The sequence below is a fragment of the Ochotona princeps genome, chromosome 11 (assembly GCF_030435755.1).
Source record: "Ochotona princeps isolate mOchPri1 chromosome 11, mOchPri1.hap1, whole genome shotgun sequence".
Taxonomy (NCBI): Eukaryota; Metazoa; Chordata; class Mammalia; order Lagomorpha; family Ochotonidae; genus Ochotona; species Ochotona princeps.
In genome coordinates, this window is record NC_080842.1 from 22,809,503 (window position 1) to 22,835,335 (window position 25,833).

Below are 25,833 nucleotides of genomic sequence, written 5' to 3' on the forward strand. Positions count from 1 at the left end.
TGAAAGCAAGTGTCAATGTACACCAATTTGAGGAGTTTTAACAACTACAGACTCTTCTCTTGGCTTTGAATTTGGAATAATGCTGTCTCAAATCCCACAGAAAAGATAGTAACTAGTAAACATAATGTCCCCAAATACACACATACACACACACACACACACAGTCACAGTCACCAATGAACTAAGGAGATAGTAATTACTAAACATGCATCACCCTGATACATACACACTCACATATACATACTTGTAAATTCACAGTCACCAACAAAACAAGGGCCATGGGCAATACCTGCTTTGGTGTATAATGTTTTATTGGTAGATAGCCACACCCACTCATTTACATAGTAAATGCATTCAGGATATAATGGCTGAATGGATGTTCCAACAGATACCTGATGGCCTACACACCCTAAAACATTTAGTACCTACTCATGGTTTATTAAATGTGTATATGCTACAAAGTGCATCTTTGCACAGATTCCCAAATCCTGCAGCGGACAAAGTATTGCAGGAAACTGTAGAGTACCTCCTTAAGTATTCAGCAGAGTACTGATCAGTGGTCACACTATCCAAGATAAAGGGAAAAGACTGTTTGTTACAAGATCAGAAACAACAGTACCAAGCCATCACACAGATACTAAGACAGTTGCTGCTTCTACAAGCCATACTGGAAAACACCATAAATCCAAGGCCCTGGACAGCATTCCCTCAGTAGAGAGGAGGAAGGGCAATACATACCAAATGCTATTACAACAGACTAGACATTGTAGAAGAAAAAACAGTGAAGTAAACGTGCAGAAGCATAAGCCATTGAAAACAAGAATCACAAAGAAAATAAAAATGGGAAAACTAAAACAACTAAAAACAACATTAACTAATATTAACAAGATAACATTAAAGCCCTGATGCATGTTTCATTGAGTACTTGAAGAGGAAGTAGACAGGGGAAACAAAATGGCTAAAGAAACAATGGTCAAGATATTTATAAATTTGATTAAATCTATAAAGCCACAGATTTGAGAGGCTCAACAAATATGAGTTCAAGAAAAATGAATCTAGCAGTTTCTATTCACCATTGTACAAGAGATTGTAACCAGTGCACTATGGTAAGAAACAGAGGTAATAACACATACAAACATTAAAGGAAGAAGCAAGCTTATTTTGATTCACATATGACAAGACTGTCTATTTGGAAAATTCATGCAATCTAAAATAAATGATACTGGAATAAGAAATTTTGCAAAGTTGCAGGATACAAGGTTAATGCAAAGTCAACTGTATTCTATACACTGGAGATCAACAATTAGAAACAGGAATTTAATTTAAAAAACTATCCCAAATTAACAGTTGCATTAAAAATAATAACAATATCACACAAACAATAGAACAACTGGACCTAGTAGACATCTATAGAATATTTCATCCTAAGGCCACAGACTATACCTTCTTCTCAGCAGTGCATGGCACCTTCTCCAGGATAGACCACATAATAGGATACAAAGCAAGTTTAACTAACTACAAAAATATCAGAATCATACCATGTACCTTCTCAGACCATCACGGAGTGAAACTGGAAATCAACAACTCAAAATGTCCCAGGAAACATGTAAACTCCTGGAGGCTGAACAATATGCTATTAAACGAACAATGGGTTAGAGAAGAAATTAAAGACAAGATCAAAAAATTTATGGAAACCAATGAAAACCCAGATACAAAAGTCCAAAACTTATGGGACACTGCCAAAGCAGTGTTACGTGGTAAGTTTATTGCAATTAGTGCGCACGTCAAAGCCCAAGAAAGGCAACAAATGCAGGAATTAAGCACACACCTCCAGGAACTGGAAAAGCAACAGCAGAAGGACCCCACAAACAAGAGGAAACAAGAAATTATCAAAACAAGACAAGAACTAAATCAGAAAGAAATTAAAAAAAACCATTCAGAAAATAAATGAATCAAAAAGCTGGTTCTTTGAGAGGATAAACAAAATAGATACCCCACTGGCCCAAATGACAAAGAAAAAACAAGACAAAGCAAGAATTAGCAGCATCAAAGATGAAAAAGGCAACATAACAACAGACACTACTACCATTAAGGAAATAATTAGAAATTATTACAAAGAACTATACGCCAACAAATCCGATAACCACTTGGAAATGGAAAGATTCCTAGACTCCCACCACTTACCAAAACTCACCCCAGAAGCAACAGAAGACCTGAATAAACCCATTACCGAATCAGAAATAGAATCAGTGATTAAAGAGCTCCCAACAAAGAAAAGCCCAGGCCCAGATGGTTTTACTGCAGAATTCTACAAAGCATTCCAACCAGAGCTAACCCCAATCCTTTACAAGCTCTTCAAAACAACAGAAAAGGAAGCAACTCTTCCAAACTCATTCTATGAAGCCAATATCACCTTAATCCCCAAACCGAATAGAGAATTAACAGAGCAGGAAAACTACGGACCGATCTCCCTGATGAACGTTGACGCTAAGATTCTCATCAAAATCCTAGCCAATAGAATACAAAAAAAATCAGACAGATCATCCATCCAGACCAAGTAGGTTTCATCCAGGGAATGCAGGGATGGTTTAACATACAGAAATCCATAAATGTGATACATCACATCCAAAAACTGAAAAACAAAAACCATATAATAGTATCAATAGATGCAGAAAAAGCCTTCGACAAAATTCAACACCACTTCATGTTAAAAACCCTAACCAAGGTGGGGATAGAAGGAACAATCCACAATATAATCAAAGCAATATATGAAAAACCCAATGCCAGCATCATACTAAATGGAGAAAAACTGGATCCCTTCCCACTGAGATCTAGAACAAGACAAGGCTGCCCACTATCACCACTGCTATTCAATATAGTCCTAGAGATACTTGCAGAAGCCATAAGACAAGACAAAGAAATCAAAGGAATCCAAATTGGAAATGAAGAAGTCAAGCTTTCACTATTCGCAGACGAAATGATCTTTACATAGAAGAACCAAGAAACTCAATACAAAAACTCCTAGAACTCATACGAGAATTTGGCAGAGTGGCAGGATACAAGATAAATGAACAAAAACAACAGTCATATTGTATGTAAACGGCCACAAGATGGAAGAAGATCTAACCAACAAGCTACCATTCAAAATAACAGAGAAAAGCATGAAATATCTGGGAATAAATTTAACCAAAAGCGTAGAAGACCTTTATGAAGAAAATTACAAAACACTCAAAAAACAAATAGAACAAGACCTCGAAAGATGGAACAACATCCCATGCTCCTGGATAGGCAAAATTAGTATCATCAAAATGTCTATACTACCAAAAGCAATATATACATTCAGTGCAATCCCAATCAAATTACCCACAGCATTCTTCATTGAACTGGAAAAAATGATACACAGATTCATCTGGAAACAGAAAAAACCACGAGTAGCCAGAACCACTCTGAAGAACAGGAACTTAACAGGGGGAATCATAGTACCGGATCTATGGACATACTATAGGGCAGTGGTCATCAAAACAGCCTGGTACTGGCACAAAGATAGAGAGGAAGATCAGTGGAACAGAATAGAAACAACAGATGGAAACCCACACAGATACAGTCAATTAATCTTTGACAAAAAGACAGACAACAATCCAAGCAAATGGAAAGGTCTGTTCAATAAATGCTGTTGGGACAACTGGTTGATAGCCTGCAGAAACAAAAAGATAGACCCACATCTCTCACCATACACCAAGATCGAATCTAAATGGATAAAAGACCTAAACCTACATCCAGAAACCTTCAAACTTTTGGAAGAAAATGTTGGAAACACACGCAACACTTAGGGGTAGGCTCTGACTTCCTAAAAAAGACTCCAAAAGCAGTAGAAATCGAGACCAAAATAAACAATTGGGACCTCATCAAACTAAGAAGCTTCTGTACAGCAAGGGAAACAATCAACAAAGTAAAAAAACCACCTACAGAATGGGAGAAGACCTTTGCACACTACATAGGAGATAGAGGGCTGATCTCCAGAATATACAAAGATCTCTAGAGAAACCAAAACACCAGAACAAACAAACTGCTCAAGAAATGGGCATGGGAAATGGGCAGACATTTCACAAAAGAACAAACCCAAATGGCAAACAAGCATATGAAAAAATGCTCAAGTTCCCTGGAAATAGGGGAAATCCAAATGAAGACAACAATGAGGTACCACCTAACTCCAGTAAGGATGGCACACATACATAATACCACCAACACTTGCTGGCGAGGGTGTGAGGAAAAGGGAACCCTTCTCCACTGCTGGTGGGACTGCAGACTTGTACAGCCTCTATGGAAATCAGTTTGGCGAATACTCAAACAACTGAAAATCAACATACCATATGATCCAGCAATAGCACTCCTAGGGATATATCCAAAACATCTCCTACACAAGAAACCAACATGCACGCCTATGTTCATAGCAGCACAATCTACAATTGCAAAAACCTGGAAGCAGCCAAAATGCCCATCAATAGAAGACTGGATAAGAAAGCTATGGTTCATCTACTCTATGGAATACTACTCAGCTATTAAAAAAAACGAAATGCAGTTCTTTGTGGTCAAATGGGCCAGACTGGAATCGATCCTGCTAAGAGAAATGAACCAATCCCAAAAGGTTAAATACCACATGTTTGCCTTAATCTGAGATGAAAAGATGACAACTTGGAAGATAGTACTTGTATATTGTAATATTAGTGCAATCTCTAACAACCTGTATCCAATGCAATAAGATAATGTGATATAATCTATAAACCAACAATTAATGTCAGAATACTTAAGATCTACATCGAAAATCTGTAAAACCTACTATACCCTCAATACGCTATGTTAACCTGTAATGGGGAGGGAGTGCAGGGAAATCTTTCAGGACCATAAAAAGAGTGAGAAAAAAGTACAATATAGCCTATCAAGATCAAATTTGGTAATTCATAGACAACAGACTCAAAGCGGCACTAAACAACAGTAAAACTACTATACCAATGCATGAGGAGGGAATCAGGTGCGATCCTGACAACCTCTTAACAGGAGGTCATGTGCGTGGAGCAGGGGGGCACTCCAGAGTGGAGCAGGTGGTAAGGAGGAAGCTTGGATCCCAACCATGAAGACTCCCAGACCTTCACCACAAACTATTAATACGAGCAACAAGGACTATATCCCAACTGCCAAGGAGGCCACAGGGAATTGGATGCCCTCGGAGGCCGAGTACTCTGAGGTCACCCACCCCCAACCGGAGCTTCTGCAGGGGATGGAAGAAGTCCAAACACTACCGTGCAGAGACCAACGTCATCGGAAAGACAACCAGAAGCCCTGAGCGGTCCGCAGAAACAGAAGAACAATAAATGTCCTCCGCGACCAGGGAGGAGAGCTTTCTCTGGTCCGAGCCTGGCTCCACCTCTGGACCCCCGCCCTCCCTCGCAATGACCACCGGGATTGCTTTGAAAACCCCTCACAGCAAACAAACAATCATACAAACTAAAAAAACCTAAAATAAATAGACAAACAACAGGAAGTAGAGCTTGAAATCTGACAGGAAAGAGCTGGCATGGATTGGCTCATGCCTCGCTGGGTGGGACACAGAGATTAGTTACTCCTCACCATGGTGTTGAGGATTTTCCTGCACACCCCCCCCCAAAAAAATGTTCTGCACCTTAAATGTCGACAAATGTCTTGGTAGAGTTACAAGCCAATCTAGATTATCCTAAAATCTGCCAAGATCAGCAAAATTATACTTCAACACAAGAAATGGCTAAATACTAAAATGAAATAGACATGAGACAGCTGAATGGTACCTTATAGCCATTTTAAGGTATATAGCAGCCAGTCCTGTATATAAACTAAAATTGAAATGTCAATGAGCTAATCATAGGTTGTGGTTAGGACTTGCTTTTTTTTTATTTTATTATTTTTTTTTAACATACTGGTTACTCAAAACCATGTCAATTCCATAACATTGCAAATTGCTGTGGATGTTATATTGGGACTCTTAATTGACTGGGATGATATTCTACCAGCTCTAACTTCGGACCAGAAATGGTCTCCCCAAGAAACTGTTCAACCCATCTGGACAATAAGTAGCGGGACTCTATGCTTGGTGTATGTTTGCAAGGAAAGAATCTTGATTGAATTTGAACTGTAATACTGCATCAAGGTGGAGGAATCCACCTGGGGGAGGGGAGGGGGGTATTCCCAGAGCCTATGAAACTGTCACATAATGCAAAATAATTAATAAAAAAAAATGTGCACAATTTCTTAACCAAAAAATGTTTATAAAGAAATAGGTGGATCTTCCATTACATGTTTTAAATTTGGATAAACTCAGAAGTATCTGCATATCACTTATTAAGGTAGGTGCTTGGAGAAAGAATTAATGAAAAGTTGAGTGTCTTATAAATAGAATTTTGTAACACTGACAAGCTGAGATTTGGGCTTTGGATACGCAACACAGTAAATATGCTTTAATGTTTTAATTTATAAGGAAAAAAATAATAATAACAATAGCAACAATAATAATAATAATAATGAATGGTGGCAGGGGTGGGCAGGGGGTGGGTGCATCCAGCATGGCCCTGGTCACCTGGCTAAGGTCCATGAGCCCACATAGCAGAACAGGCCCTCCTTAGTGTAGAAGATGGAGTACTGGACGGCAGACCATGGTGCACACGGAGGACACGGTAGCCCATTGGGGCCTGCAGAGGACATTTGGTACCATAGCAGAGAATGGAGAACAGAACATATGGACAAGTACTCCAGCCAAATGATAACAGCCAATATCTGGGCGATTGGAGATTATAAGGTCGATGGTGTCAGCCAATGGATATTGGAAAGGATCCATAAATCAGCAAGATTGACAGCACTCCGAAACTATTGCATCCATCTGGGCAGGACCTTCAGAACATGCGCCTTTGTGACTCTGGGTTGATATTGGGTGGTCCTTTCCCATCCTCAGGTACTGGGATGGTTAAGAGGTTGGGTTTGGCCTATCCCCTTATCTACTCCTTCCCCAGAGAAATGGGAAGAAGAAATAGAAAGCTTGGAAACAATTATCACATCCACTACTCTCTAATCTTAGATCCTTCCCACCCTGAATGACTATGTAAACGCCAATTAAAATTAATTTTTAAAAACATTTATATATCTACCTGAGAGAATCACACACACACAGAGGGAGAGAAAGAAAGAGTTCATCTGCTGGTTCACTCCCCAAATGACCACAATGTCCAGAGCTAGGCCAGTCTGCACCTAAGAGCCAGGAACTTCTGGATCTCCCACATGGATGCAAGAGCTCAAGGACCTGGGCCATCCTACAGTGTTTTCCCAAGGGATTAGCAGGAAGTTTGAGCAGAAGTGGAGCAGCAAGGCCTAGAACCAGCACCCACACAGGATGCCAGCACTGCAGAGGGTTACCCTTGGTGTACCACTGCACCAGCTCCAGCAATATTACTTTGAACTCAAAAGCCCAACAATAATCTCTCAACACATATTGCATCACCAACTCCCTTTAACAATTATCAAACAATACATTAACTTATCATGTGTGCTAAAAGGTACTAGCCTCTCCAATCTTGTATAAATCAAATCAACTTTTTACAAATATTTATTATGATGTTAACTTATTACGTATAGCAGAGAATTTTAAAAATGTGCTCATGGGCCAAGTGCAATGGTCTTGTGTTTAAATTCCATGTGGGCATCAGTTCATGTCCCAGCTAGTTCATTTTTCATCCATCTCCCTGTCTGAGGCCTGGAAGACTAGTAGAGGATGGCCCAAAGCCTTGGGAACCTGTACCCACGTGGGAGACCCAGAGAAGGCTCCTGGATTCAGATTGGCTTAGCTCCACGGTTGCAGTCACTTGGGGAGTGAACCAATAGACAGAAGATCTTTCTCTCTGTCTCTTCTTCTATATATAATTGGCTTTCCAATAATAAAATAAATCTGTTTTAAAAATTTGCTCATAATCGTAGAAATTTAGAAAGGGAATTTCCTTATGAGTCAAAAAGTTATTTTGTTTTCCTACAATATAGTAAGCAGTAGCATCCAGTAGAGTAACCTAATGGCTAAAGTTCTCACCTTGCCTGCTGAGATCCCATATGGGCGCCGGTTCATATCCCAGCTGTTCCATTTGCCTTACAGTTTTTCCAGATGAAAGATCTTTCTCTCTGTCTCTCCCTCACTCTGTAAATGTGCCTTTCCAATAAAAATAAACAAATCTTTTTTAAAAAGATAGTAAGCGGTAAAATACAATTGGATATCCATTTTTTAAAGGAATAAAGTTGAACTCATGTGTTAAGTGATATGTAAAATTTAACTCAAAATGTACCAAACTAAAACTCTCAGAAGAAAACATAGTAGTAGGAGCAGGCATTGCGATGAAGCAAATAAACCACCACTTGGGATGACTGCACCTTATACTGGAACACTAAGTCAAGTCCCAGATCTTGTGTTTCCAATCTAGCTCAGTGCTACTGAGCCGGGGAAAAAAGAGGGTAATGGTACAAATAATTGAATTCCAATCACCTGTTGTGGGAGACACAGAGACACTTCCTAACTCCTGCTTTCAGCTCAGCCCTTCTCCAAATGTTGGGGCTATTTGTGAGCCAGCCCATGAAAGATCTCTCTCTTTCTCTCTTCCCCTCTCTCTCTCTCTCTCTCTTTCCCTCTCTCTCTCTCTCTTCTTATCTCTTTCTCTGTAGTTTTACCTTTCAAATACATAAATCTTAACAGAAAATGTAGGGACATCTTAATAATCCTAGATTTAGCAACTAATTCTCAGATGACACAATTTAATACTACTTTTCAGAATAATCATTTAACACACAAGTTCATAACATGAAAACGTATTAAAATGAAATTGGAAAATATTTACAACTGTTTAAAGAATGGTTGTCTAGTGAAGCAATGTTAATGTTCTTCCCTTATAATGTACTTTTCCTATCTGAGAAGTTGTTGAATAAGTCATAATTGTATACTTTGATTTCCTGGATGCCTCAGACTGGAGGGCTGATACCATCTCTTTCTGTTCGTCATTTTTTTCCTTTCAGCCACATCAGTTGTAGGAAAGTGAACTACAGGCACTTTGAGCTAAGCAAGTAATTGCTTCCAAATTGCACAAAATTGGCAAACCACCTCTTGTGTTGGTACATAATTTTACTCTAAGAAATGGTATTTCTGGAAGCCTTACCATATTGAATAGCCTTACATATCCCAAAATGTTGCCTGAAGTGAGGATTTTACAAAGGAATACAATTGTTTCTATTTCAAAGGAAAAGGAAGAGAACATGAAAACAAGATCCTTTATTTCTACTCTTTACAGTGTATTATGTATATACAAAATCACCCGAAAGAAAATTTCTTTCTCATTTGATTCTGCAGCTACAATTTCTATCCACAATCCAGAAATATCATACCTAGAATACAAGGTTACAGAAAGCTCCAGACCGAAGTCTAAATCCTAGAAATCATTCCACAAAGCCATCTCATCTCACACACCACATAAAAGTTTCATTACACTATTATATTTCCCTTCTTAATTCATTCCAAAACGTTGTTCTTGTGTCCTGACAATTTAACTGGATAAATACCATAGCAATAATAGTGTTCTGATATACTGCTATAACCTGAACAACACATAAATCCTTGGAACCTTGTGCAGAAGGGTTCCAAGAACTTGCATGGGAAACCCAGAAGAAGCTCCTGGCTCGTGGCTTCAGATCTGTTCAGCTCCAGCTGTTTTGGCCATCTGGGAAGTGAACTAGCAGATGGAGTATATTTCTCTGTCTCTCCCTCTTTCTGTAAATTTGCCTTTCAATTAAAAAAAACTCTTTAAAAAATAGACTATTGGACCTGACACAATAAACTGGTGGCTAAAGTCCTCACCTTGCATAGGCTGGGATTCAATATGGGCGCTTGTTCGAGTCCCAGCTCCACCACTGCCCTTCCAGCTCTCTGCCTGTGGCCTGGAAGACCAGCAGAGGATGGCCCAAAGCCTTGGGAACCTGTACCCACATGGGAGACCCAGAAATGGCCCCTGGGTTCAGACTGGCTTAGCTCCACTGTTGCAGTCACTTGGGGAGTGAACAAATAGACAGAAGATCTTTCTCTCTGTCTCTGCCTCTCTCTGTATATCTTCCTTTACAATAAATTTTTTTAAATACAGCTTTTCTAAAGGGGGAGAAAAAGCAAATAAACAAAATAGACTGTGGGAGATTACCCCTGGATCTCTGCCTGCTTAGACTATGTGGGAGGTTGTAAGGACATGGCATGCCCTGACAGGAACCCCTTCACAATAGTTACAGCTGATCGAGACCTCAACCTGACCTAATCACTGACTGTACAGGTGAGTACAGTGGGCTGCACCCACTTCACTTCTCTCTCCTCTGTTCTTGGACGAGCTGTGATGGGATTTTCTTGATAAGCAACTATCAGAAGTCAAATGCGACCCATACACTACGTCCCATCCACACGTGCTGAACATGACCTGAGGTATACCTTCTAGCCTATCTTATATGTGACTCATGGCCTTCCTTCCTGTGATCTGAAGACATACCTGCCAGCATGCATGTTATACAGGACCTGTGACTTAATTGGAAGGTCAAGAGAGAAAGACATGCCTTCTCGCCAATTACAGTATCATTGTTGGGTAGGAGGACTGTTGGGAAATGTCCTTCTCCCTCTTTTTTAAGATTTACTTTTTTATTTTTATTGGAAAGGCAGATATACAGAGAGGAGGAGAGACAGAGAGAAAGATCTTCCGTCCAATGGTTCACTCCCAAAGTGACCGCAACAGCCGGAGCTGTGCCAATCCGAAGCCAGGAGCCAGGATCTCTTCCGAGTCTCCCACATGGATGCTGGGTCCCAAAGCTTTGGGACATCCTCGACTGCTTTCCCAGGCCACAAGCAAAGAGCTGGATGGGAAGCGGGGCTGCCAGGATTAGAAATGGCACCCATATGGGATTCCAGCGCATGCAAGGCGAGGACTTCAAGTACTACTCTGTCGTGCTGGGGCCCTTCTCCCTTTTCTTATACTAGTCTATATAAGTTTGTGCTTGCATTACAATAAGTGGACATGCTTGATCAGACTATATCCGGTGGTTCTTACAGCTTCAGAACACCATTGCTTCACCCCTTGGTGGTTGTGCAGGCCTACTGGCAGGAAAATCCCCAAGAATAGATCACATTAAACAAACATGTGAGTATACCAACAAGCATGTATGCTCTGTGACAGAGAAATACAGACAAACATGGAGGTGGAGTTGCACAGTTGTAGCTTTAGCTTGGGATACAGATATTTCAGATATAGATATGAGTACAGTTGCCACTATCATGCTAAGTTTATAGATGATTCAGATACAAATAAGGATTTACAGATGTTCCTTGCCTTGGAAAGAAGTGTAGAGATATCAGTCAACTTTTCATTAAATGTAGAAATTTCTTCTTTAGTATCCCTAATTTTGGATTGGACACTCTTAAGTTCAGAACTTGTGTTACTTGAAAACCAAATGCACTTGTTCCTGTTTAAAACAACTAAAAGACACAGAAAAGTTAATCATTACAGTTAAGCTGCCTTCTACTCCTTATTTTTTCTCCATTGGCCTTAGAGCAATCATCTAAACCTAAAATGGCTGTTCTTTCATAGGCAGGGGAAGGAAAAGGCAACCTAGCGGAAAGAAAAGCACAAAGGAAGAGTGGGTTGCACAGGAAAATAACCACTGGATAAAGCAATTGTTAATGGATTCTATACTAACTTGAGGAGGTGGTTTCAGAGAATAATGGTAAGAAAGGCATGTTTCATTAAATTCATCCTGCCACTCTGTGGGCTCAGGAGCTCAAGTATGAAACAAATGATAAACTATTCAAGAATTCTAAGCTAAAATACTTTTAAGAGCAATGAACAAGAGAAAAGAGGAAATATTGTGTACTATATGCAACAGACGAGCCAGTGTTCTCTAAAGATCTTCAAAATCAACTTAAAAACCTGCCCTATTGAGGACCAAACAAACACATCCACATGATTTGGCTTGCAAGTTGCCAACTTTCTCCCTTAGACTAGGCAAGTTTTCACCTTATCAGGTTTATTCTGCCTGTCACAACTATAGATTATGGCTAACTCTTCACAATTTTGGTTTTCTCTGAGCATCCTGTTTGCAGATGACTCTCACTACTGTTCATGTTCTGAGGCATGTGGAGATTTGTTAATTACCCATTCTTGTGCTTCACCATCCTAGATCTCTTCTTAATGGCATGGTGATCCCATCGAATAGAAGTTGCATAATATTAAAAAAACCCCACCAAATCTTTGCTTTCAAGAATACTGTTTTTTTTTTAAGATTTATTTATTTTTTATTGCAAAGTCAGATATACATAGAGGAGGAGAGACAGAGAGGAAGATTTTCCATCCGATGATTCACTCCCCAAGTGACTACAACTGCTGATCCGAAGCCAGAAGCTTGGAGCCTCCTCCAGGTCTCCCACGCGGGTGCAGGGTCCCAAGGCTTTGGGCCGTCCTCGACTGCTTTCCCAGGCCACAAGCAGGGAGCTGGATGGGAAGTGGAGCTGCAGGATTAGAACCAGCGCCCATATGGGATCCCGGGTGTGCAGGGCGAGGAATTTAGCCACTAGGCCACGCCACTGGGCCCAAGAATATCTGTTTCTGAAATGGAGTTCCAAAAGACATCCGTTTAATTCAAAGACATAAAGCCAAAAGATGACATTCTGCATATGTATCCCATGGCAATAAAGCAGTCTGATCATGGCATGGCAGATATGAAAGTCTCAACATGAATGTGAATTCCCAGTTCCTTTTTTCTTATTTATTCACTGCTATCACAATAAAAAAATAAGCATACCAAATTGCTCATCACAAGCTCATATTTGATTTGTAAATATCTGACCATCTGTCTGTATTTATTTGTAAAAAAATAATTTGAATAACTATACATAACTTCATCAATTTTGAAAAATTATTTAGCAGGGAAGATGTTATCCGGCAGATAACATTAGTTTTTAGAGAATTAAATGACACAAGAAATTTCTCTATTTCTTGGCACATTGATCTTTTCCAGGAGATTTAATTTGTTGAACCTTGAGTTTCTAATTCATAAAATAGAAACCTTGTTGTACATCTTATTTAATTCACAGGGGTACTGTAAGAATGCAAATTAAGATGTTGTATTTGCTTTCTAAAACATAAGAAATTACATAATGCTGTGCCTGGAGTGGTGGCCTGGCAGCTAAAGTCTTTGCCTTGAATGCACCGGGATCCCATATAGGCATCGGTTCTAATCCCTGTGACCCCGCTTCCCATCCAACTCCCTGCTTGTGGCTTGGGAAAGTAGTCAGGGATGGCCCAAAGCCTTGAGACCCTGCACCAGTGTAGGAAACCTGGAGGAAGTTCCTGGTTCTTGGCTTCAGATTGGCACAGTACCAGCTGTTGTGGTCACTTGGGGAGTGAATCATCGGGCAGAAGATCTTCCTCTCTGTATATCTGACTTTGCAATAAAAATAAAATAAATCTTTTTTTAAAAAGAAATTATATAATGCAACCGAGTTAAAACTTACGTTACCTGATCTCTACTTTGTTTGTTAGAGGCCAGTGTTTTTGCAGCAAAAGCAAAATAGAAAAGTAAATTTAAAAAACACATACTCAAAAAGATGTCACAGTGTTATGGGAATCACAAAGGTAAACCAACTAGAACTCCGGGGAGGCAAAAACATCACAAATCGATCTGGGGTGTGTGCCATTACTGTTCCCTCGGAGTGATTGCTGATTGGGTATAGTCCAATCAGAGGAAAGGAAAAAACAGAAAAACTGTTAACATTTGTGTTGTGCTCAAGAACAAACTGGAAATTTGCAGAGCCACAATCACACTGCTGATTAATCTAGTGAGGGTGGGAGGGGTGTGCAAGAAACTGTGAAGCTAGACCTAAAGTTTCAAAATAGTCAGGATGAGTTGTCCTGCAGTTTCAGTGTCTAGGAAACACACAAACCTACACACACACACACACACACACACACACACACACACACACACACAAATAACACAACACTCTACAGATCAGGGGAGAAAACTGCCTTGAATATAAGGCTGGGGTCTTTCTTAAGACTCTGACCATAACTTGAAGTTGCTTTGGGAAAGGTTACCCGAGAGTAGGACTGGGATTGAAAACAAGAATAATTAACAGGCTTTCAGTGGGAATACCATGAGGACCACCTTCAAAGAACAGGCACTAGTCAGCTGTAGATTAAATTTTACTAACACTGCAACCCATCTCAATCTCCAATTCAGCGGAAATAATGATCCCCTTCTCCTCTGTCTGTCTGTATGTATGTGGCGTTTGGGGAGAGTGTTATCTGGAACTTCTGTGATTCCCTTAAACATAATGTACAGCATAAAATCAAAACAATATGTACACAACAGCCAAGAAAATATGACCAATAATAGATAAAACCCCATTATTTAAATATTGGATTGGGAAAAATCTATTAGACTAAATATTTAAAAACCTGATTTTGCAAAAATAAAGAGAGAGAAGGAGAAACAAACACAAAAACAATGCATAGATACATTGATCAAAAAATTGTCTGCTCATGTCTATAATAGTAGTTGTCATAATCATTAGAATTGGAAAATATTCAAGAAATCGAATGGATGAGTTGTGATACACTCACACAATAAAACACATATAGCAAATAAAAATAAAAATTTAAAGCTACTCATACTAACATTTACGGACCTAATAAATATAACGTCAAGTGGAAAAACTCAGAATCAAATACATTCCTCATGCATCACTTTTGTATAAATTCTTTAAAATAAAAAATAACTTGTGTTTTAGAAATAATAGTGATTTCCACTGAGTGTGGAAAAACTTCTGGAAAGAAACACAAGCAAGGCTTCTCAGATACTGGCAAAGCCAAAGTTGTGGATGGGGCTGCATACTACAAGGAAAATGGTGAAAATGTATTGAGCTGCATACATTCAATATATGTGCTTAATCATTCTGTATAAATCAGTAAAAAGTTGTTTTTAAAGAATACTGGTAAAGTTTTACAAAAATCTCACAAAATGACTATAAATGATGATGATGCCAAAAAAAATCTAATTTCACCGAGAATTTACTTATAACGTCATTATTCTATGAAAAAGTTAATCAAATGCAACATGCCAAAGACAACATCAGAGGTTTTAATTCACCAAATTCACCATTTTTCCAAGCTGCATTGCCTCCCTCTTGGTGCTTTACTTCATGATTAAAATCTTCTATAATTCTTCTTTTCCTGAAAATGTTTTCTTGTGCAAGAGCATTTTTTTATTCCTTTTGTGAATTAAGACTCTGTTAAAACTCTTAAACTCTTAAAGGAAATCCCAAGCCATGGTCAAATTTGTTACAGAGTGTCTAGAGGGTAAATGGCAACACAGAAATGAAATTTTTTTCAAAGTATTTTAACTTTGTCAGTTGGCCTGGCACTGTAATCCTCAACTAATAGCTTCTAACTGAAAATCACCCATTCAAAACATCATGAAAGGATTCTATTACTGCAGTTACAGCTGGTTTGATCTGGACCTGCAAGAAGTTGTTGACAGGGTGTCAGTATTTCCTTCTATGGGGAAAGAAAATCCTTTACATGCTCAAACTTATTCACTTGTACATAACAGTGCAGTTAAACCTGAAATGCTTGTCTACTGCAATAATTTTTAACTATACACATATATTACATCTATTTCTTTTTATGTATATCTTGTATCTGTGAGATAGGGGGAAAGAAGGGTCTTTGAAATGTTCATGAAAAGTCTACACTATCTTTTAATTCCTCGTATATATTCTATCAAAAAGTTACTCACTCTAAAAAAACATTAAAAATGATAGCTGTTTCATACACATTATCATGTTCTTACTTTTCCAGAAAATTCTTACTCATATCAAAAAGTAATTCTGTGTGTTTAATTAAAATATTAACAAATGTGCTTCCTCAAAAACACACACAATAATATTCTCAGGCTTACTGCACAAATGAGCCTCTCTTCATCACATCTTTCAAAGTCATATTTCCTAAGTTGGTAACATTTCAGAGTAAAATAAAGCATAAATAAATGCAAAGATGACTATGCTAAATCATGTGCTGTGGAGTTTGTATTCTATTAGCAGGTCATTGCCAAGATGTTTTTGCAATTAAAAGTCTATTGACCTATCTCTTTTTGTTTCAAAGCTGAGGAAAATAATTTACCAGGCCATAAATTTAAAGGTCATGAGATCTAAGACTGTACAATGATCAGAGGACAGCCAAAAATGTCCTCAAAGCAAGCGTTGCTATGATGAGATTCGGGCACACAAGCAAGAAAAAGGACTGGAGAACATGTTACATATTTATAAGTTCATCAATAAATCAAGAATGTCTTACCTCCAAATTTAATTTTGTGCTGAAATAGTTCAAGGAACATCTAGCCCTGCGACTACGTAAATATAATTAACAAGCACACAGTTGTCTATTGCTAAGTAATCTGTGTTACTGCTTTTTTCTTTTTTGTTTTTCAGGTACAAAAAATATAGCTTAGGGACTGAATGCCAAAATCATAACTCTTCACTGAAGCTGCCAAAGGGATAATTCTGTGGCAAAATACATTCCTTATCTGTCTCCTATTAGCAGGATCATTGGCAGATTTTATAAGCAGCAGTTAGAAGCTTGTTTACCAATTCCTTTTTTTCCTTCTGTATGGAAAAGCATCATTTCTTTGTATCCTCAATCATAAAGTTTTAAAATGTCAAGCTCAGAAGTCAAGCCCCCATTTGAAAGAAAAGACATACATTGTAAAATCTTTCCGTTTGTCTCAAGGTTTAATTTTCCCTGAGCCAGAAAAAAAGGCCTATGGACTGGTAGAGCAGTCTTCAACACTTGACACTTCCCAACACTGGGGAAAACACTGCCAGGGTTTGGTAATTTTGTCTAATGCTTACAAATTATCTTTGTAACATTAGAAAAACTATTTGGACAACCTTGTAAAAAAATGTTTTTTGAAACAATCAAAGCTTTAAAGAAATTCTCCCTACCCTGGAAAGAAAACAATGTTATCCTACATACATCTCTTGATTTCAGTGATCCAGAATTTAACAGGCAGTTCCTTGTATGTCCATGATTGTGTTTACAATATGTCCCTCTATAAATTTTAAAATACAATTAAGAATCACCTTAACTGATTCATCACAAAAATTAATTTGAAGAAATTTTAAGACAAATTAGAAAAATGATTTTTGGAACATGAAGCTGTAATGACCTTTTCTCTGGGATACATTCACTTAGGTTTGTAAAATATATATTTAATGTGGTATTTTAAAATCCTTAGATTGTGGGATCATCTTTGTGAGAAATAATTAATATGTAGCTGAATAATGTCTTATAACAAGTTAATTGTGAACAATAAGGTCCTTTTAACATATTTCTACTTTCAGAGAATAGAGCCATTTATACAACTTCTTTTAACTGAGTGACAGCTTCAAATGAATTGCAAGTTTTTGTTGTGTTATTTGAAGCAACAAGAATACAAAGTTCTTGTGTAATGTTACAGTTAATGATTGATTTCTAATCCTGACAAATAAAATAGTTCTCTCTCTTTTCTCTTGTGTTGAGCTTCAACTTCGAAGCAGTGGCTTCATAAAACCTAGTAAAAATGCACAAGGTATTTTCAAACCTCATTCTGGGAGATTTCTTTTGTTTTATGTAGAATAAGCCTTTCTTATCCTTCATTAATTCTAATAAACTCAGACAGGTGGCTGGCCTTCCAAAGAAGTTTCTTCAGAAATATAACAAAACCTGTGTCTACACATATCAAGTGAAGTAGAGAATTAAGCTGCCTTCTGTTGAACTCAATTAGTATGGGCTGCCAACCTCAATTATTTTGAAAAATAAAAACAAAACAACAACAACAACAACAAAACACTTTCTTCAATAGGCAGTAAGATTTGGCTTGAGTTATCCAGATCAAGAATAAGCAAACTATGAGTCACAAATCAAATGTGTCCTATTGTCCGGTTTTGGTAAAGTTTTATTGCAACACAGACTTATTCATTTACATGTTGTAAGTACTTTCACGCTATAAAGGCAGAGTTGCACAGTTGCAACAGAGACCATATGGCTTACACAGCCTAAAATACTTGCTATCTTGAGTTTTACAGAAAATAAAATTCCTAATCCACATAAGTTTCTCAACTATTCCATTCATTTTGCTTCAATAGAAATAGCCAAAAACACATTGGTCAGCTCAAATTAACTTTTTGTGTGTGTGGCTGAATTTTTGAGTTTTTATTTTAAAGAAGGTACATTGCTGACTATTTCAATTAGAATGTACTTTAGTATGCATATTTTAATATACATTTATGAATGTATCTGATGCCAATTTTGCTATAGTCTCACTGAGCAAATGAAAATATGCTCCCTGAAAACTGCATTCAGTTCTTTGAAAAGGATGTGCTGTTTGATGTGTGTCATTTTTCCTTAATTGCTACAGGGATTTAAATTGCAGGTGAATCAAGATTTTAAATTCTGAGCAATTTACCAACTTATCATTATGCATGCTATAGGCAAGTTAGTAGATTTAGCTCTGCTAATGACTGAAAAAAGATATTATTGCTGCATTATAATGCATAAACAGGTTTATGTTCTTCTGCATAATATTAGAAACTCAAATTTATGGAGTCAAAGAGCTGTTATCATCATCCAGCTCTTAAACAATGTAGCAAATGGTGATTTATATCATACATAAAGAAGCTTATTTGCCAATGTGCTTGCTGATCCATGATATGTGATTTGGAAAAATGGTACGAACCTCTGATAGGGTCTCTAGGAATTATTTGCATTTATGTCTTTTTAAAACATGGTTTTTTTGTTGTTAATCTCAGGTGATACTAGTTCTTTCTCAACAAATTGTAGTTGTTCAAAAAATCCATTTGAATAGATTACACATGAAAGATTTAACATTAGAACTAGGCATTATATAGCAATAACTGTTAAATTTGTAGTAAGACAACACACTACAAGCTGTCTCCAAACTAAGGATTGCTTTTTCATCTATGAAGTATTGTACTCCTGGCCACAACTGGGGTTTGGAAAAAAAGAAGAAAAAAGCCTAGATCTGGTTTAGCTACCAATTCATACAAAATAACAAAAAGCAAAGTAACACATTAAATCCCACTATATCACTTCACTGCTCAAATCTTGATTATGGAAATTTTATATGGTAATAATCCAATTTCCTAAAAAAGACACAAATTCTAAGGGGAAAAACTAAAGTGGAATCTACAGATTAGCAGAAAAGCATGCTAGCTAATTACAGCATCTTGTTTGAGTCCAGATCCAAATAGTTGAAAATATTGACATATAAGCTAATCAGACATTTGAGTCTTGGAAAAAATATGAAAGAATTGTTAACTTTTAAAAGCTTTAAAGATATAGATGATACATATTTTTGTAGTACGCTGGGTTTTTTTTTAAGATTTATTTATTTTCATTGGAAAGATGGGTATACAGAGAGGAGGGACAGAGAGGAAGATCTTTCATCCAATGGTTCACTCCCCAAGCGCCGCAGCAGCCAGAGCTGAGCCAATCCAATGCCAGGAGCCTTTTCCGTGGCTCCCACATGGGTGCAGGGTCCCTAAGCTTTGGGCCGTCCTCGACTGCTTTCCCAGGCCACAGGCAGGGAGCTGGATGGGAAGCAGGGCCACCGGAATTAGAACCAGCGCCCATACGGTATCCTGGCGTGTTCAGGGCGAGGACCTTAACCACTACGCTATCACGCCAGGCCCACACTGGTTTATTGTCTTTTTTTTTTTTAATTACATTGCATTATTGACACAGTTTCATAGGCTCTGGGATTCCCCCAACTCCTTCCCGTACCCATGGTGGATTCCTCCACCTTGTTGCAGTATTACAGCTCAAATTCAGTCAAGATTCTTTCATTGCAAGTGTATACCAAGCATAGAGTCCAGCATCTTATTGTCCAGATAAATTCAACGGTTTCTTGGGGAGACCATCTCTGGTCTGAAGGTAGAGCTGGAAGAATATCATCCCTATCAATTTAAAGCCCCAAAATAACATCAACAACAATTTACAGCATTATGGAATTAATTGATATGGCATTAAGTAACCAATATGTTAAGAAAAAAACGCAAGTTCTTAACCACATCCTGTGACTACTTCACTGACATTTCAATTTTAGTTTATATACAGGACCGGCTGCTATATACCTTAAAATGGCTATAAGGTACCATTCAGCTGTCTCGTGTCTATTTCATTTTAGTATTTAGCCATTTGTTGTGTTGAAGTATAATTTTGCTGATCTTGGCAGATTTTAGGATAGTCTAAACTGGCTTATAACTCTAACAAGGCAAATGTCAGCTGTTGAGGTGCAGAACAGTTTTAGGAGGAGTGTGCAGAGAAATCTTCAATACCTCAATGAGTAGTAACTAATCTTTGTGTCCTACCTAGTAAGGTATATGTGAGTCCACTCTGACCGTTTCCTGTCTGGTTCTACATTTTCCTTGCCAGCATTAGACAATAGTAAAACCACAAAGATGTACAGTGGGAATCAAGAGCGATCCTGACAACCTCTTAACAGGAGGTCATATGCACAGAGCAGCGGGGGAACCCCAGAGTGGAGCAGGTGGACTGGAGGAGGCTTGTTTCCCAACCCTGGAGACTCCCAGATCCTCAACAAGGACTATCAGTACGAGCACCAAGGGCTATATCCCACCTGCCAAGAAGACCACGGGGAATTGGAGTGCCTTCGGAGGCCGAGAACTCTAGGCCATCCACTCCCATTTGGATCTACCACATGGAATGGAAGAAGCCCAAATCCTTCCTCGCAGAATCCAAGGGCATCGGAACAACAGCCAGGAGCCCTGAGCGGGCCGCAGAAACAGAAGAACGGTAAACTTCCTTCGGGACTAGGAAGAAGAGCTTTCTCTGGTCCTTACTTTGGATCTTCACCCTCTCTTGCAATGGTCATCAGGGTCACACCAGAGCCCGCCCCCCCCCCAAAATTAGAATAGATAAACAGAGAACAACAAGAAAAGCTTAGAACCACACTGGTTTATTTCTTTAAATCATTTTCATCTTTAAAGATACAAACTAAAAGTTTGGGTATGAAATAATGTGATGTTTAGGATTTCCTTCAAAATAATAAAGGAAGGAAAAGGAATTTCAGAAATTAAACTTTAAAACTAAAGGAAAATATAGGGAAGATAAAATAAGATTGCTGTGTGATAATATATATTCAAAATGGATAATGAAAATATGCTTTTTCAATTTTTTGTATACTTTAAAAAACTCCATAATTAAGATAGGAGAGGCACGCAGCACACACCTGCATGCAACACTGGAGTGCTTGAATTGAGTCTCAGCTACTCCAATTCTGCCACAGCCTCCCTGTAAATATGCTTCCTAAGAAGCCGTGAGCTACACAGGATGTGCAACTGTCATGAACTTGTCAAACTGTCCGCTAAACTTGTCTAGGTTTAAGTACCAGTTTAAGTATTAGTTAACTACCTGCTGCTCTACATCCAATACAATTTTCTGCTAATGAATTTGGGAATGTAGCAAATGATTTCCCAACAATCTGGAGCTCTGACACCTAGAAGGGAGACATGGGTGGAACTCCTGGCTCCTGCCTTCCACCTGGCCAAGCCCTGGCTAGCACAAGCAATTTGGGGAATGAAACAGCACATGAAAGGTCTCCCTGTTTCTCTCACTCTATCTGTTGCTCTGCTTATCAAATGAACAAATAAACTAGTCAAATTAAATGGTTTTAGTTAATGAAATTTGATAAATACTAGATTATCTGTTCATATGAATCATCAGTATGTCTTTGTGTTTTCCCCTTAAAACTGGTAATCCTTCATGCAATCACACATATGTTTTATTCCAATAACACAAATTCTAGGACTGAGATGTGAAATGCAAATTTGCTTGAGTTCGGATAGACTGAGTTCCATGACTTCCTTCTCCATTACTTCCCCAGGACGGGGATGACATCTTTGCCAGAGATATGACAAAACCACACTCAGAGATCATTTATACAAGGGTATTTCAGTTTACGGGGAAAGAAAAAGAAGTGAAAGATAACGTCCTTTTTCCATGAATCTGTCAGAAATTCCTCATTTGCACAACATTATGCTCCACTTCCCACCCTGCATTTCATTTTCAAATCTGTAAACATTGCTTTCCACTCCTCTTTCTGGCTGCTTAATGAAACCCGTCTACTAAGTACATTCATCCTGCCTCCCTGAAAAAAAAGTGTTTTCATACATTTGCAGGGTGAGATAAGTCTGAGACACATATACATGCACTCACATACATACATCTGTTTGTATCTAATAGGTAAACTAGATTGAAGAGGAATTTTAACTCAGAAAAAATATATTGTGAAAGATTGGACACGTTTTAAATAGCAAAAAGAAACCTTTTCATGGTACTCTCTAACCTCATGAGGATTTGCTTATCATACTTTGTTTTCCAATCATTTTTACGTTTGGACTTCTCCATAATTTTTATTGTTTGAGTTTTAAATGCTTTTGTGGAAAGGTGCCATCCAAGTTAATAAAAGTGCTCATTAGAGCCATAGAGCCATAAGCAGCTGGGCAGCCACCTGTTCCCCTCCATCACCTCTGACACCAGTGGAGTCCCAGCCCACATTCGTTTCTCTCTCTCTCTCTCTCTCCTGGACTTCTGCAGTGACTTCCAAAAGTACTTCTTCCCACTTCTGGAATCCTCAACCCTAAACTGTATTCCACAGTGCTGTTGGAGGAAGTGGTTATTTCCCTGTAAAACCCATCATTACCTCCTCATTACTCAGCTAAATGTGTACCCACAGCTCTGCAGTCTCATCTCCCACCACCTCCCCTTCTGGTTTATACTCTACTCTCTCAATGCTGTCCCCAACCTACCAGGCAGGGTTACTCTGTGAAGGTCCAGATCATTCCCTTTGTCTAGAGTGCACCCTTAACTCTCTCTCACACACATACACACACACACACACACACACACACACACACACACACACACACGGACTCTGCTTCAGGAACACGTGGGAATTTTTCAAGATCTCACTCAGAAATAGCATCTCCTAGTCTAGGAAATCTTTGCTGCCGACCACATACCAGCACTTCCGACACGGGCTGCTGAATTCATAATGCAAAGTGTAAAATCCTATAGATACCTTTAAAAATGTAAGCACATTCTCCCACAAATTAGAGGACTATAAGGGAAGATTTCATGGGAGAAACAACAAATTTTTTAGTGTGATATCAGTCTTAATCCCACAAATTGTTCAAAAACTGTTGGATGAGATACATATTTTTAGACTGAACTTTTTACTACATTTTACTACCCTTTAAGCTAATGTTCAGAAATGTATTCCTTATAGTTTAGAAATAAAAAAAAAGTAAGGAAAGTTAATGATCCCATAGGCCAACTGCTTCATTTTATAAAGGAGACATGTGATTAGAACTCACTTCTTTTTTCTTCCAGTTTTACAACTCTTTTCACAATAAACTTCCACCACAGATTTTAAAAATCGCTCCCATGTATTGTTATTTGGTTGGTGGTTAGCTCTAGACACTGATCCTGAAATATGAATGGGAAACAATATTGAAAGACAAATTCTTGCCTGCATCTAGGACTGTACAGCATTATTGTAAATTTGCTTCAAAATTTACTATTCTGTACAGCCATTTTTAAAAGAATTACTTATGGATGAAAATTAAGAATTACTTACTGATGAAAATCAACTATGTATTACTTAGCTCTGACAGTTAATGATTTTAAGACAATTTGAAGTACAGATAATAAATAATGTTCTATTTGGCAAATTATAGGCTCATATTGCCACAAAATAATATGTGTTTTGGTTGGCATAGTGGATCAAGCCACCATCTGCAACAGCGACATCTTATATGGTCATCAATTCGAGTCCCAATTGCTCCACTTCCAATCCAGTTGCCTGCAAATAGCCTGGGGAAAGCAGTGGAAGATGATGTACATGTTTGGGTCTCATAAACTTCATGGGAAACCTGGAAGCTCTTGACTCCTGATTTCAGCTTTATCTAGCCCTGGTGATTGCAGCCATATGGGGAGTAAACTAGACTACAAAAGATCTACTCTCTCCATCTTTCTTTCTCTCTGTAACTTTGGCTTTAAAATAAATAAATCTTATAAAAGTATGACTTTGTATAATACATTTTTATACAAGGTTTAAATTGGTCCATAGGGTGGATGTAAAATTCAATTATTCAAAGACATTTAGTGTCATCTATGTTTATGCACAACGATATATAAACATCTTTCATACATTTAACTCTTACGTGAGAATTAAGAGTTGGCTTTTAAATTTACAAGGAACATTACTTCTCCAGACAATAACTTGAGAGAACTTCAAAAATTTCTCTTCCCTAATCAGTACTGGCAAAACTGTACAGCTTCTCTGTTTCATCGTGCATAATACTCAGCTGACAGTTGGAGTAAAGGGCTAGCATTGCCATCCTTAGATGCATGGACCAGAAAAATTCTTTCTCTTCCTGCAGATGGTTAGAACTACAAGGGATAATTTTGTGATGAAAGCAATAGGAAAAAATTCCCAACATTTCATAAGCAACAACTAAAAATCAACTCTTGGGGAACATCTCTCCAACTCTATTTTACCCCAATTCACATGATTATCAAAAAGTCGAAGGTTTTGAAAACTTTTGTGGCTTGGATCACATCTAGGGTCCAGCAACATCATCTGTAAATCACAACGTGGCATAAGATGAGAATCACAGAAGAAAACAAATCTGATAGCTTTCTTGAGTTTGACACAAGTGATGACCATCTTTAAGGTAAGGGAAGGGCATATGTTAGGTAAAAGATAACAGCCAAGAGGAAACTTGACAGGTGATAAACTATCACTTATTTGATGTAAAACATCATCTGTTGTATCCTTGAAAATATTTTAGTCTCTGTGGCCAAATGTGTTCTTTTTCAGGGAAATCTGGAGTAAATATTACAACTGACTTACAATTCATATGGATTTAACCTATCGTTCTTGTAGACAGACTTTAAATTTCATATATCAATAAAATTTCATATGTAGATTTTGGAATTTATGTAGAGCTTCCACATTTTAAAGTTTTTATCAAGTAAGAACATTTTGTAAAGGAAAAAAAGCATTATAGCATTATTAGCCATAATCAGATTTCAAAATAATATTCAAAGAGAAAAACAGTGGAAAAAGCACAACAGGGAAATACATTATTTTCAAGATAAAAGCTTCATTTGTACTCAATTATAGTATCCTAACTGGTCTCACAGATTCATGAACAAGCTTATTCTCAGGAAATAAGAGTTAGGTTTTGTTGGTCAAAGGCTCACAGGAACTTAATCCTATATTTCTCCCAGGAGCAATAGTTCGGTATTCGCTAAATTAGTGTTCAGAGCACTTTGTATGTCATAACTGCCACAGATAACAACAATAGATTGAATTTGTGGTTCAATTTTAGTTCTATCACTTTCCCATCTATACCATCCTGGGAAACCTTCCTAATCTCTTTGGGTTTTATTTTCATTAAAAGTAAAATGAAAATAACAATAGGACCCACAATAAAAACTTGAGCAAAGTAAATTGAACTGTTCACAGCATAACCACTGGCACATTGTAAATGCTTAATATATAACAAATTTTATTTTTAAAATATTGTTATTTCTTTGTCTCTTCATTGGTACAAGACCATTGTGCTCCAATAAAATCTTCACACCTAGCTTAAACTTTTAGCAGAACTAAAAC